Raw genomic sequence first — 13,624 nt, forward strand, 5'->3', positions numbered from 1 at the left:
CACAGGTCTTATGGACTTCAAGGAAGCTCTTAAACTCTACTCATAATAGGCATGTTTGAAATACAGACTGGGGTACAGAGTCGTCCTGTGTCACCCCATTCGTCTACTTGTTTTCTATCATTTTGATTTTTATTTCATAGTGCTCCTTGCTTCTAGTTCTTTTTTCTTTTCTCTTATTTCAATTTTCTGAAAAGAATGTTACTCTCTGATAACTTTCTGTATGAATTCATGCTATTTAGATCCTATCCAGACACAACTTCCCTTCCCAAGTCTTTTCCACACTGCTGTCCTGACTTCATGGCTTTTCCCTCTTTCTCCCTCATTTGTTTGTGAATAAATGGTTTTCAACACGCTTCCGTACTTTTATACTTCTTTGTCTCTTGGAAGGCTCTAGTCTTCATTGTTTACTTCCTTCTAATTCTCCATTTCTTAATTCCCACATTTCTTGTATCTTTTATAAGCTCCATGCCTAGAACAACAACAACAACAACAACAACAACAAAAGTTTCATCCAACCTAAGCAAAGCTGTCTTGTACATTAGTGAACTTAATAAAAACCTGTCCTGGGCATTAAATCTTAATATATTTTTACAGCAGAATTCAAAGCAGGTGAATTGGATGGATGAGAAGGCAGTGTGGACAATACAACAGAATTCCACATATAGACATGCTTGTTTCTTTTAGTTGATTGTTGCAGTAAAAATATGAAAGCAGGAGAACTATTCCTGTGTGTACCCTGGCGGTCTCCCTACCTTGCTAGTTCCGGCTCCAGCCGGCCATTGGAGCTATGGCTAATTCATCTCCGAGTACTATCTCTCCCACTGACTCTCTGCTAGTCGTGAACACTCTGGTTTCAGTCACCTGGTAAAATCAAGACTCAACAAACTGTAACCCAACAATTAGATTTACATGTTAAATTCTCAATCCACAATACATCCACACAAGAAACTTACAACCAAGTAATAAGGATATAAACTGCCCAACTAGATAAGATATAATTTGCCCATCTAGACACACAAAATCCTGTACACATCCATTCCTTAAGAGCTGTCATAACAACCTGTAAATGTGCAGAGAGGACTTGTAACATCTGCCTCCATGTTCTCTTGGCTGATCCCTTCCCTCACTCTGGTCTCTAAAACTTTTTTCCCCACCCATCCTTCCTTCTCATCCGATAACAGGCCTCGTTCTATCATGTACCTGCCTTCACCTGCATAATGAGATCAACCTACAATTGATATCACAGGTGATGTGACTCTTCTGGGATATGTTATGCAAACAGGCCATGTGATACTAACACAGAGTTACAAACATCAAGACCAATCACTTCCTTGCTTTGCACTGGCCACCTGGAAGCAAAATAGCTTGGTTGTGTCTACGGCCCTCAAGCATACAATGCCTTCTAGTTCCTGCCATATAGAAATTTGGGATCACCATCATTACCACTATCCGCCATTTCTTTTCACCTTTCCTCTCATCTTTAGTCTTTGGAATTTTACATTTCCTCTGAGAAACAATGTAAGAGTCCTTCCTCAACTTGCCATACTTTTCAGAAATAAAAAAGGTAGATATCCTGGGTACTGAACTATCATCATAACTATATCCAATTAGAGTCCCAGGGAATGTAATAACCAGCATTGGTGAAGGGGCATTTGATGGACTACTAATGGCTTATTCCTCCTGCCTTCACAGATGAGTACTGATGAAGAAATGGATCCCCGTTTAGATTTTAAATTTTACCCTGAGAATAAATTCTTCCCCCACCCTCTTCTGGAGTAGTCTCTTCCAAGGCCACAGATCTGTCAAGGGTGGTTTAAAAGTATCTGTTATGTCTAGGGCAATGGAGTTGTACTCTGTAATTGGTCACACGGGTCAGTCTTTACAAGGCATAGCATTCAGCAGTGCAGAAAGGCATCCTGTACTCTTGTTTGCTGAGGGTCATAGGGCAAATGCTGTTGTGACAGTTGGGTGGACTTGGCCCACTTCTTTGTGGAGGGTGAGAAGGAGATGAGTTGCTATTGATCTGTGTGATGGTAGCAGATGAAGGCGAGCCCTCAGATCATGTGGTCTTCCTGATAGACTTTCAATCCACATAAAGATTTTCTACTGAAATGAGGAGTTAGAAAATCAGTCATAGGGAAGAAAGGTGACTCTAGCATGTGTTTTCTTGCAGGGATTTTAAGCCACCAAGTCTCAGTGAGCTTAAAGTTACCTCATGTGTTATACATGGTGAAGTCAAACCGACTATAGGCTTACTCCAGTATTGCCTTCCTACACGATCATCTCTGTCCTATGAGCCCCAGGGCTCAATAACTCCACCTTCTTGTTTAGAAGCATTTTTGATGCTTTGATTTAGGGACGACCTTCTCAGTCCTTCCCTCTTTATCTCCCAACTGGGAACCAGTCACACCTTCTCCCTGTTTCATCAAACTGTGGCTTGTGACTTAACGCTAACATGTCCTTTAGTTATCATTTAGCATGGTTACCATCCTGACCTTGTATTCATGTGTTCATGTTTTTATGTAGAAATCTTTACTGGTTGGGACAGTTTTAGGACCAACACTAAAACATATTGTTGCTTAGATCTTTTCAGAGACCATATTCAGGAAAATATGCAGGCGTCATTCAGAAGGCATTATGCAATGCAGTGTGCAAATATATGTTTGAGATGAAATAACATGATCTTTAATTGATAGTCTGTAAGACTCCTTTAAGACTTACTGTCTTCAGTGTATGTATGGTTTGATGTTATGATCCAATTCAGTCAACTAACTTTAAACCTTGACTGCCATTTTTGTCTGTTTCCTATTAACAAGGGAAAGGGAGTTAAAGGTTACATTGGCAGTTTGCCACACAGGAAGAACCAATGTATTTTGACTTGTTCCATTCTATAATGACAGTGGAGATCAAACAGGGAGCATGGCCTGTGTGGTACTTGAGGATCAAGTACCAGAACTTCACCTGCTTGAGTGCCAAGCTATTGCCCCCAGCAAACAACTACTATAGTTGCCAAATTAAGAAGTATAAAAAGGACCTTCTGGGAATTAAGGCAGAGGAGAAGATGCTGACTGTGTCTTCTAAGTATATGCTCTGCCTGAAGTATCAGTGAACTGATTTTGGTACAATCCTCCAAGCCCAGGCTGCAGCAGCTGTCCTGTTAAGTCTACCCTGGGACATTGCAGCTTAAGACCCTTATTCCACACAGGATCTGTCTGAACAAAAGTCTGCACGGGTAGAAAGCAATGATTACAAAATGGAAGTAGTAGATTATAATATCAATAATACTGCCACTGCCCACTTAGCAACTAAATTATAAATCATGACCAACTGTAATCTTTTCTATTCTGTTTGTCTATCTCTCTGTCTCTCTGTCTCTCTGTCTCTCTCTCTGCCTCTCTCTGTCTCTCTCTGTCTCTCTCTCTCTCTCTCTCTCTCTCTCTCTCTCTATGCATCTTTCTTTATCTCTTCGTAGAGCTAGGGATAACAACTAGGTTCTTGCATGCAAGGCAAGTGCTATATCGTAAACCCTAGTGTTTTTTTATTTTTCATTTTGCTAGACCAAACATGTGTGTGAATGTATGCATGTATATATTTGTGTTTACAGGTATGAGCATGTATATGTGTACTTGTGTGCATTTATATGCATGTATGTGTGCAAGAACACATACTTCCACACCCATATGGGCTTTTAGATTATGCACACTGAAACCTTGCTTTTTCATGTGTGTTCTTTTATGATTTGAACACTACCTGAATATTTAAACTATTTCACAATTCTTATAATTACTTAGAATTTCACAATTCTTATAATTTATAATTTCATTTCATTTATTTATCTTTCAGTTTGGGTAAATTCCTCATTATTTTGGGTGTTTTGTTTGTTTGTTTGGCTGGATGTCATGCAACTGGGGCCTCACACAGGCTAAGCATCCACGGTTCTACTGAACAAGTTTCCCATTGCTGTCTAACATGAGTGAGTCTGAAAGACAATTCAGTCTTTTCTAGAAGTTGCATGTATTCTTCAGAGGCGGGACTTCTCTTGTTGACTTTTAAAATCTCTTTCTGACAGAATTTTCCAGCTAAAGATGGATGCAGATAATGTTTTCTTACAAAACCAAAATAGCGTCCTCCACAGGCTGGAAGATCTGGCTCTGTCGCCCAGTCGCAGAGGCACACCCTGCTTGGTTGCACCACTTTTTAATTGAGTGGCGAATCAGGACGGGAGAGCTGGAAATAAGTCAATTCACGGTGTTAACAGTAGAAAGCTCTGGAGAGCAATCTTCAGCAAGGGACACATGGCTGAAAGGACCCGACAGACTACTGGAGCCCACTGTGTCCACAGGGCCTCTCAGTTTCCCTCGCAGACCATGCAAACAAAATGCTACTTTTTCTGAGGCTGCATTCCTGCACACTGTTGGCACGCGTGCAAGGCAGTAATCTCTTGGGTAATGAGCGCTTGGTGCCACACAAAGTGAGTGTGTGGGGAGGGAGCCAGCGAATCTGAGTTCTGAGCTCAGCTCTAAGTGTAATTTATGTGTGAACTTCGTTATGCATTTCATCCCTCCGCAAGCGCATTTCCTTATTTGAGAACTGAGGCAAAGGAAGACAAGCTTGCTTTACACACCAGACCTCTCCTGAGCACAGATTGTGCTGATTGCTGACTCTCAAGTTGCAGGGGCTACAGAGCTGATTGAGGCATGGCCACTGCGCTCATGTGCTTCCTTATTATAGAATTCATAAACACACGGAGTGAGGTTCCAAGATGGGATGTGCAATAACAGGAATTTAGCAAGAAATTAGCGACCGACTACCTAGAGGAAATACAGAACCATAAATAAATAGCATACACACAGCACTATGTAGCAAAGAGCAAGTTTTGAAAGCATGTGAATTTTCCTTTTGGAGAAAACTATAGAACCAGCCGAAAGATTATGAAACATAATATATGTGTGTTGTAAGGCACAAGGTAAAATAAAATCCTAAGGCAATTATTACAAATCTCTAAGCTGTGTCCCTCTTTGTCAGTTAAAGAAGCTTTTCCCATACATACTCAAATGGCACTATCCTAGAGAGAGAATTGATCACAAGATTATTATCAAAACCCCTTCATATATGAACGTTCAGTCTCCTTTTATGAAAAGAAAGCCAGTAGGTAATTTCAAATCTGACGTTATGGACCCCGACAGTCCTTAGTAGATGTAACAAATGCGTTAGTGTTCCACATGTGGGAAAGGCAACAGTGTACTATGACATCATGTTGTATTTATTTAAGGTTTTCTTCTTCCTCCCATGTTCTACTGCCAAAAATGGAGCATGAGGCAACCCGATGCCAGGTGTATGGAAGGGTATCCTCCTTTTGCTGCTCCTCAGTTCTAGAAAGTGCCATGGTTTGCCATACCTAAGTCACTTCAGTTCCAGTAGAGGCAGAAGAGTCAATTATCTTATATCCACTGAGGCCTCCAGTTGTCATTTCCTGAGCATTTCAACTCTCTTTAGTTGACCTTATTTGGAGGTATGTTTTCTAGTAAAACGCTGATGTGGGCCACAATATCCATGGCTGTACGCTTAATACTGAGGAAGTAAAGTGGTCAGGACTGTACAGAGAATTACTGACTGCAGAAATGCCCTAGGACTTAGCCATTTACTGGCTTCACTTATAGAGAGTCAGAGAGCCGACAGGCGATACCAAAGGCAGGTAGAAAAATCACTGAGTAGACTATCAAGCCTGTTTATATGCACGAGCATTGAGTGCTTAGCATCTTGAGGTGGTACAACCCTGAGTGGCCAGAGCAGAGCGCAGGTGGAAAGGAGGTGGCAAGGGCTGTGAGTCAAAGGTACTGTGGGCTTTGTGTAGGAAAGCAGGGTCTTTCAAATTTCTTTCAAGGTGTAAAGCTGTCACTTCTCCTTTAACCTGGAGCTAAGGAGAATCCATTTAAGGAAATAAAAGTGAAACCTGAAGTCGCCAGGCCCTAAGTAGAATGGAAATTGACTGCCCCACAATTTCCTTAAGGGAGGAAATCCAGAAAAGACAAATGCCTTACATTGAATCTTGTCTGTTTTCATCAATAATAAACTTTATGTCATGGTCAAATAGACAAAAATAAGTTCCCAAAACTCAGGAATCCTAGTCACATCCAGGGTCAACCTGTGACAACAGAGTTTCCAGGACAGATTGAAAACTGAGGTGTTGAAGGGAAGCATTGTACTTGGCACAGCCACAAAAGCCAGATCACTGTCCTATATTCAGGGTCTGGGGCCAGAGATCTTTTATGTACAGTTGTTACAGGTAGGAGGAGTCAATTCTTTCTATGGTTTTAGAAAGAAAGGCATGTTAACCTCTAGTATTGCATGGAGATACAGTTCAGTAGAGCTAGAAAGCAACATGATATGTTTTGTGATCGTCTTGAATGAGTATTTCTCACCTGTTCATTAAAAGGGATGAGCTTAAAGCCATGTAGGCCCCAGACCCTGGTCACTGATTGTGACTGCAGAGCACTTTCCCTCCCTGCCTGTTGGGAGTTTTGTTGCCTGGGCCACTTAGTATGGTGGCATCTCTACACACACTGTGGCATCAAATCAGAAGGCTAAGATAAGGACAAAGATATAATTATTCCTCAGACTATTGAAACTTTAAGACATTGTAATGTTTGAAAGTGAGAAGTTGAGGATGTAGCAAAACATGGAGCTATGGACATGAATAAATAAGAATGATAGTTATATTTTGTAGAACCTATCATGTAACTTCTGATGCAGAGCTGGCTAGGAGAGTTAAACATAATATAGGATAAAAATTTGACTTTTAAGGGGGAAGTGTTAAAGATGTTAAATAAACATAGCCGGAATTTGATGTGAGCTGGTTTGATGTGAAGACCTGCTATTTGTAAATCAAACCAGTGGGTGTGGAGTGAACCTGTTTATTTTAATGAGTAATACCAAGTCCCAAAAGGAGGAAGTTACTCACTTATATAATATAATGAATTAACGTTGTAGCTTTTCAATTCTGGAATCACATTAGATTTCTGAAAAACTCTCAAGTTGGACAACCTAAAAAGGCAGACTTCTTCCTTGAGATCTTGGTAATCAGAGGGTTCAGTCCACTGTTAGTTGGCCCTGTTGCTTTCTGTTTTGTGTTGAGGCGAGCCGTTATAGCCTGAGCAAGTGTGGGAGGAAATGGCACTACACCTTTTAACACCTATGTCTTCAACTAAGCTCTGGTGCTAAAGCTCCAGGCCCTGAGCCATACCATCATTCAGGGGCTAAACCTCCACCACATGAGCATTGGGGAGCGCGTGAGATCGAAAGGGGAGAATGGTATAAACAGAAGCGATAATGCATACAGTGTGGGGAGCAATGGGTGGTAGCTATTAGCTTTTGGAATAGTGTGTATATATCTCTGTGTGTGTGTGTGTGTGTGTGTGTGTGTGTGTGTATCTGTGCGTGCGAGTGCTTGCGCATGCACACATGCGTGCACATACCACAGTAAGTACACGGAGCTCATAGGATAACCTTGGCTAGCAGTCCTCACTTTTCAACTTGTTTGAGAAAAGAGCCCTTTGCTATGTGTTGCTTTGTACACTCGGATAGCTGGCCCAAAAGATGCTTTGAGGATTCTCTGGTCTTCACCTCCCATGTCACAATAAGAAAACTGTAATTACGGACATGTGCTAGTGCACTTGACTTTACATAGGTTCTGGAGATTACAAATCAGCTCCTGCTTACACGCCAAGCACTTTGGCCTATGAACTATGTTTCTACCTATGCAATGTTATCTGTTGGTTGAATTATTGAATTTATGCTGCTATGTTTTACCAAATAGCATATTATATTGCTTTAAGGCCATTGCATGAATAAACATACCTTTAATATTTAAGATAATACATGCAGTTTATGAATCTTATATACTTATATGTAATTTGTCCTTTTGGTATAGTTTATATCAAAATTTTAACAAGGGATGCTCTAGGTTCTAAAAAATGTGATTACATTTTATTCTGTGTACTCTTATTTCATTTATCATAAAATGATATGTTCATAATATAAATAAGTAGTGCAAATGTTAAATCCCAAGAAGTCATTTTATTTATACAGTGATCAGAATTCTTATGTCCATTTCTAATCAAGGGAGAAGTAACATTATTAGTTGATCAATTTTTAACATTAATATCATTATAAATAACAAGAGCTTACAGATTCAATCGGACAGTGTTGGAGGGCAAGCATAGGCTATTTTCAGAGCATTTGAAGGAGAAATCCTTGATGGACTTGGTGGCTCATGCCCATAATCCTAGCTCCTCTAAAGCTGGGAGAAGGACAGTTGCAAGGCCAAGGCCTAGTGTATACATTGCCCTGACCTCACAGCAAATAGATAAATAAACAATGGAATGCAGAGGATTAGTGGAGATTGAAACACAATCTCACCAGCAAGCAAATAATCTATGGTAAAAGTAGAGTTGCCCATTTCGTTGTTAAAGGTAGAAAGGATATCTTACAGTGTTGTGATGGGGAGAGTCTTCTGAGTATGTTTTGGGACTATGGAAATTAGGATGATACCATATCCATTCAGTTACTTAGGCCAGAACATTTGCCCCAGTACTTCTAGCTGTGTGACTATGTACCAAGAAAATGGCCAAAATGCTGCGCTAATTAACAAAAGTAGTATTGTATCTCATGTTAATTTTTTGCTGTCTGTAAACACAGGAGAATGCCAATGTTAGCAATAATTGTGAGTGATATGCTTATAGTTGGCTTTTAAACATTAGAGTTTTCAGGGTTTGCTTCTAATTATCAGATTACCATTTAGTCTAATTTTCTATCATAATGAAGAATTATATGAAAGATGATTACATTGCTCCATTTCTATATCTATTGAGTTGGATTGTTTTGGAGACCTTCAAAAGCCAAGCATTATCTAAAAGCAGGGATGTTATGTGGTTAAAACTCGGCTATTATTATAATCACAGAGTGGGCTGAATCACAGAGTCTGCTGAATGAACTGCAGACTGCTGTGTCCATGGCACTGGAGGAAGGTGAAACAGAGAATGAGAGGAGATAGGAAGCTGTAGCCTAATCATCCATCAGAGTTGCATGTAGATCTGGGGGCTGAAAATACTCAGAATTTCACTGTCACCGAAATGTCTTCATTTATGAAGCAGCACCAACGTACTTCTAAGTCATTATTTTCATGAGAATTAAATAAATTGTATATATATATAAAATACTTGGAAGCATACATGACCCAGAAGAAGTTCAAAGACAGGCAGACAGAAAGGTGTGTGTGTGTGTGTGTGTGTGTGTGTGTGTGTGTGAGAGAGAGAGAGAGAGAGAGAGAGAGAGAGAGAGAGAGAGAGAGACCTAATGCTCTCTACTATTTTAACTTTTACAATAACACGAATACAGAAACTTCTATCTTGAACACAATCATCAGATTTGGACAGGATGTCCTGCCCCATCTGTGTTAGAAGGCATCCCCACCTTTCAGAGCCTACCTGCTGACCCTAAGCAGGTGTGGCCTTATATCTTGATTCTGAATGCAGGTTTGGACCAAAGAGGGAGTTGATCAGGTGACTTCGCAGTTTATAAAAATGTTCATCCTTGTCCCTGGTGCGGGGCACAGAGGGAAGGAAATCAGTTATCCGAGGGAAGATCGGAGTTTGAAGAGTTACTCTGTGTTCTCTGTCAGTTACCCTTCAATTTGGATGGTAACTGACATTTAAAGATGTGGCTGATTTGGTTTGCAGCAGCTCGGAAAGTCCCTACAGCCCTGAGCTTCCCCTGTGCTCTGAAAACCCCAATCTCTCTTTGGACTCTCACCGCTTTGTCAAGCTGGCAAGCTTCCCTCTCCACAAATGATTATTAAGGATTTGAGATGTTGAGCTTAGATCGGAGTCATTATTTTTCCTCTCTATTTTAATGAACTACTGTGCTGCGATTTTTCTGGGAAAAGATTTCCACAAAATAAGTGTTTATTTCATAATACGCTTTGGGAAAAGAGTCTCTGTTCGACTTGCTTTTTCTTTCTTCTAGAAGAAAACTGAAACACAGGCATTTATATGTATTACATGTGATAGGCGTGACAATACTTTCTAACTTCAAATGCATTGTTTAATGAAAGAGTATGCGATACTTGTATTGAAAGGTAGAATTTTACAACAGTTAATTGACCCCATATAATGTAAGAATTTACTTTAACTAAGAGATTCAAGAAGCACCCTGAAGAGAGAGTTAAAAGACTATCAAAACAAACACATGCATCAGGTGAACATTGAATACAGGTTAATGGGAACCAGATAGAGAGACGATGGAGTGCCCAATGAAGAAGCAGACAGAGAAGAGGAGTAGGACAGAAGGGAACAGAAAGGGTCTCTGTATAATGGGCACAGTAGGGAGGACAAAGGCCCCAGCAAATGAACATGGGACCAACTTGCAATGGTTTCAAAGTGTTTTCTAAATAGTTGTTTATCCTATTGGAACTGTGGTACCCTGTGAGTGTCCCCTTACTTGCGCTAGGAAAGGTAGAGAAAGGATGACTACAGGTCCCAGGAGAGAACACATTGCAATTTTTCCCTTTTGCTGCCTCCTCGCCCAGATACCTTTTAGTTAAGACATAGAAAGATAACTAAACTTAAAACTAGATACACAGTCTTTCTTAGAGTTTTAAGCATTGCAATTAAAAACAAACAAAGAACTTGCCAATTCTTGGTTTCCTTTGGTAAATAAATAATCCCAAGTACTTGTAATCTTGGCTTCTAATCTCCCTTGTCTTCTAAGTCAAGAAAATGAATTTCTTTAGGAGGATCACTATGAAGTGTAAGACTAAGTTCCACAAAGCCTATGATTTTTCCTTCTATTGTGTTGACCCCAGCCATAGGACAGACTTACTGTTTATCCACAAACCCTGCTTGAATGTCTCATTTTCTAGAGATCGTTCTGTGCCGTGTTGTTCCCTAGCCAACTCTGCATGGCCTGGGTTCAAATCCTTCCGAACCATTGTCCCAAGAAAAGCAGAATGCATGAAACTGTTACTTTCCCATAAGCTCTCAGCTTGATTAAGCACATGGTTCTTACATCCAGGATGCTAATTCTGAAACCAAACATTAGCAGATAGACTTTAATTAGCACTCTGAGGAATGTTTATGTTAAATTCAAATCGATCTGAACAGTTAGCTAATTTTTCTTCATGGAAATATCCTAAAGCAAAAATAAAGAAACAATATGCATTTTCATTCCCAATCCCTGGCTTCCTTTTGCTCTGTGCCCTTTAAGTATTTACAACTCTACATGGCTTAACTTCATCATTTGTACAATGCAGAGATAAACAAACTGAGGGACAGCTATCAAAGCAAAGTGAGGGAACTCTGTGTAGCACTTCTCCTAATCCTAGGCAAAGACACAGACTTCCCTCTTTGTAAAGGTCTTTAGGAATCCTGAGCTCTGACACACTGTCATTTCCCAAATGAGGAGTCTGCATCTAGGCTGGTTGAGTAACTTGCCCCTAGGACATGGAGCTGGCTAAAGCCAGAACTGGAAACATAACTCTCGTCTCTAAATCCCCTGCCCAGGCTCTTTTCCTCAGCTACCCAAAGTTCTAAACTAGCCATGGCCCTTCGCTCTTAGATTCCTGTCTAAAATCTTGGTCCATGCGTGACTGAGACCACAGACTGATCTGTCTGCGTGATTAACACACAGAAAGAAAGAGACTTTTCACCCCCAAGTCCTGCTGGGAATCTTTTAACTTCGTTTAAAAAAATGTTTGTTTAACCTGTGATTGTATATAATTAATAATAGCTCAATTAAAGGATTCAAATTATTGTACTGTCAAATTAGTATAAAAAATAATGTAGTAACAGATTTACTTTAAAATAGCCATTCTCAAGGAAAAATTCATTTGAGATTAAATGATAGGTTGAATAAAATTCCTTTGTTAAGCCTGAAGCTTCTGGGGGATCCAATACTGGCTTTGGGATCATCCAACCTTTATATTAGCTCTTAGCCTGTCATGGGGAATAAATTGGAAAAGCATGGATTAAATGATTCTACTACATTTTTAGCGCCCCCCACCTAGGTTTTGTTTGGTTCATGTAAGGTAGTAAGACGCGTAATTCCTCCTCATACTTAAGTGAGGAAGTAAATGGTTTGTGTGATATAATTTTGTAGTATTTAAAATCTCATATTCTTGAATATTTGAGATTAAATTGTATATAGGAGATTTTTCTTTCCGGGAAAGAAAAGGGGGGGTGTGCTTCACAATTAACAATCATTCCTGGGTCTTTAAAATAACCTTTACCCTAATGACCACTTCATCCTTTTCCTGAATGACGTTTGGAAATACAAAGTGGATTTAGACAGAAGGCAAATCCAAATTCATAAATATATTACAAATGTTAATTCTAGTATTTTTATAGTAAACTATTATGAGCACTAGATTTTTTTCTGATTTTTTTAATCTCCTAAATTTTAAAAGAAATCTAATATTCATTCTTACTAATCTCAGCCAGTTATAATTTTAGGTACAGTAGAGAAAACTGTGTTTGGGATTCAGGGAGGTTAATGTTCAGATACAAGGCTGGCTGGATTTTAAGCCCTAGGTAATAACGACAGAGCGCGTTAGAAATTATGTCAGAATTTGGGCGCACTCCATCTTCAGTCTAAGAAGAGAAGAAAGTCTATAAGAATATTTTTATGTGTTTATGCAAATCCATGCTACTTCGATCAAAGATAACCCTTTTAGTCATTTAATAGAAACACGACAGAAAATAATCAATATTCAATTTTGTTATACATTCATAATAAGTATCTTTAGAGCCCTATTAGATACTGAATATAGAATATACTAGAGAAAAGAAATATACAAATAGAGGAGGGGATTTTGGAGCCTGGCTATGCTTCCCAGAGCTTCTACTTAACTGTATGTTGTTTTATACTGGATGTTTGTTTTATAAGTCTAGCCAGACTGATGGTTTCAATTGCTTCTGAAACATATTTTGAGCAGGCAAGTGGCTTACGGTGCTTGACGTGAATCTGCTGGTATATGCATGATAAGAATAAAGAGAATACTTGGGCTGACAGGCAGTCTCTTTTGGAGTTCTATATTGAGACAACCAACACACACGTAATTTTTCCCTAACCTCTAACTTTGTGAAATAATTCTTAAAAATCCCAAAGGCAGGGGGGAAAAAGTCTTCCAAAACTTTCGCACAGCTCCTCCTTCTCAACTGGAAAGTGTAGTAACCACTTCAGGTCCCGCCTCCTCCCTTCTGCGTGTCTGGTGGGGGGGGTAGGTTTGTTTGGGTGTGTGGGGGGGTTTGTTTTGTTTTTAGGACAGAGTGCACTTTCTTATGGAAGAGACAGGGAAAGTTTTACCTGTCTGTCTTCTGCTCTCTCTCTCTCTCTTTTTTTTTCTCTTTTCTTTTAAAGATTGGTGATAAGGAATTCTAACTACTTAATGAGATGGGAGAGGCCTCACTCCATTGGAGTAGAGGAGCCCAGGTGGAAGTTGATGGATTGGACAGGTAAAGTGAAGAGTCCCGCCCCTCATGCCTATAGTTGGGTATATATTAGGGAACCTTAAAGTATGTACAGAGAGAGAAAGAGAGAGGCACCTGAGTTCTGTTATCTTCGTAGAAGA

At 39.7% G+C, this 13,624-nt stretch overlaps 1 protein-coding gene across 6 annotated transcripts in view; it reads left to right on the forward strand.

Annotated features, from left to right (window-relative positions):
• Window positions 1–13,624, forward strand: part of Tp63 (tumor protein p63) — a 197,094-nt gene that overhangs the window by 92,240 nt on the left and 91,230 nt on the right. The gene's annotated exons all lie outside the window — the stretch shown is intronic.

Source organism: Rattus rattus, chromosome 4 (assembly GCF_011064425.1).
Source record: "Rattus rattus isolate New Zealand chromosome 4, Rrattus_CSIRO_v1, whole genome shotgun sequence".
Taxonomy (NCBI): domain Eukaryota; kingdom Metazoa; phylum Chordata; class Mammalia; order Rodentia; family Muridae; genus Rattus; species Rattus rattus.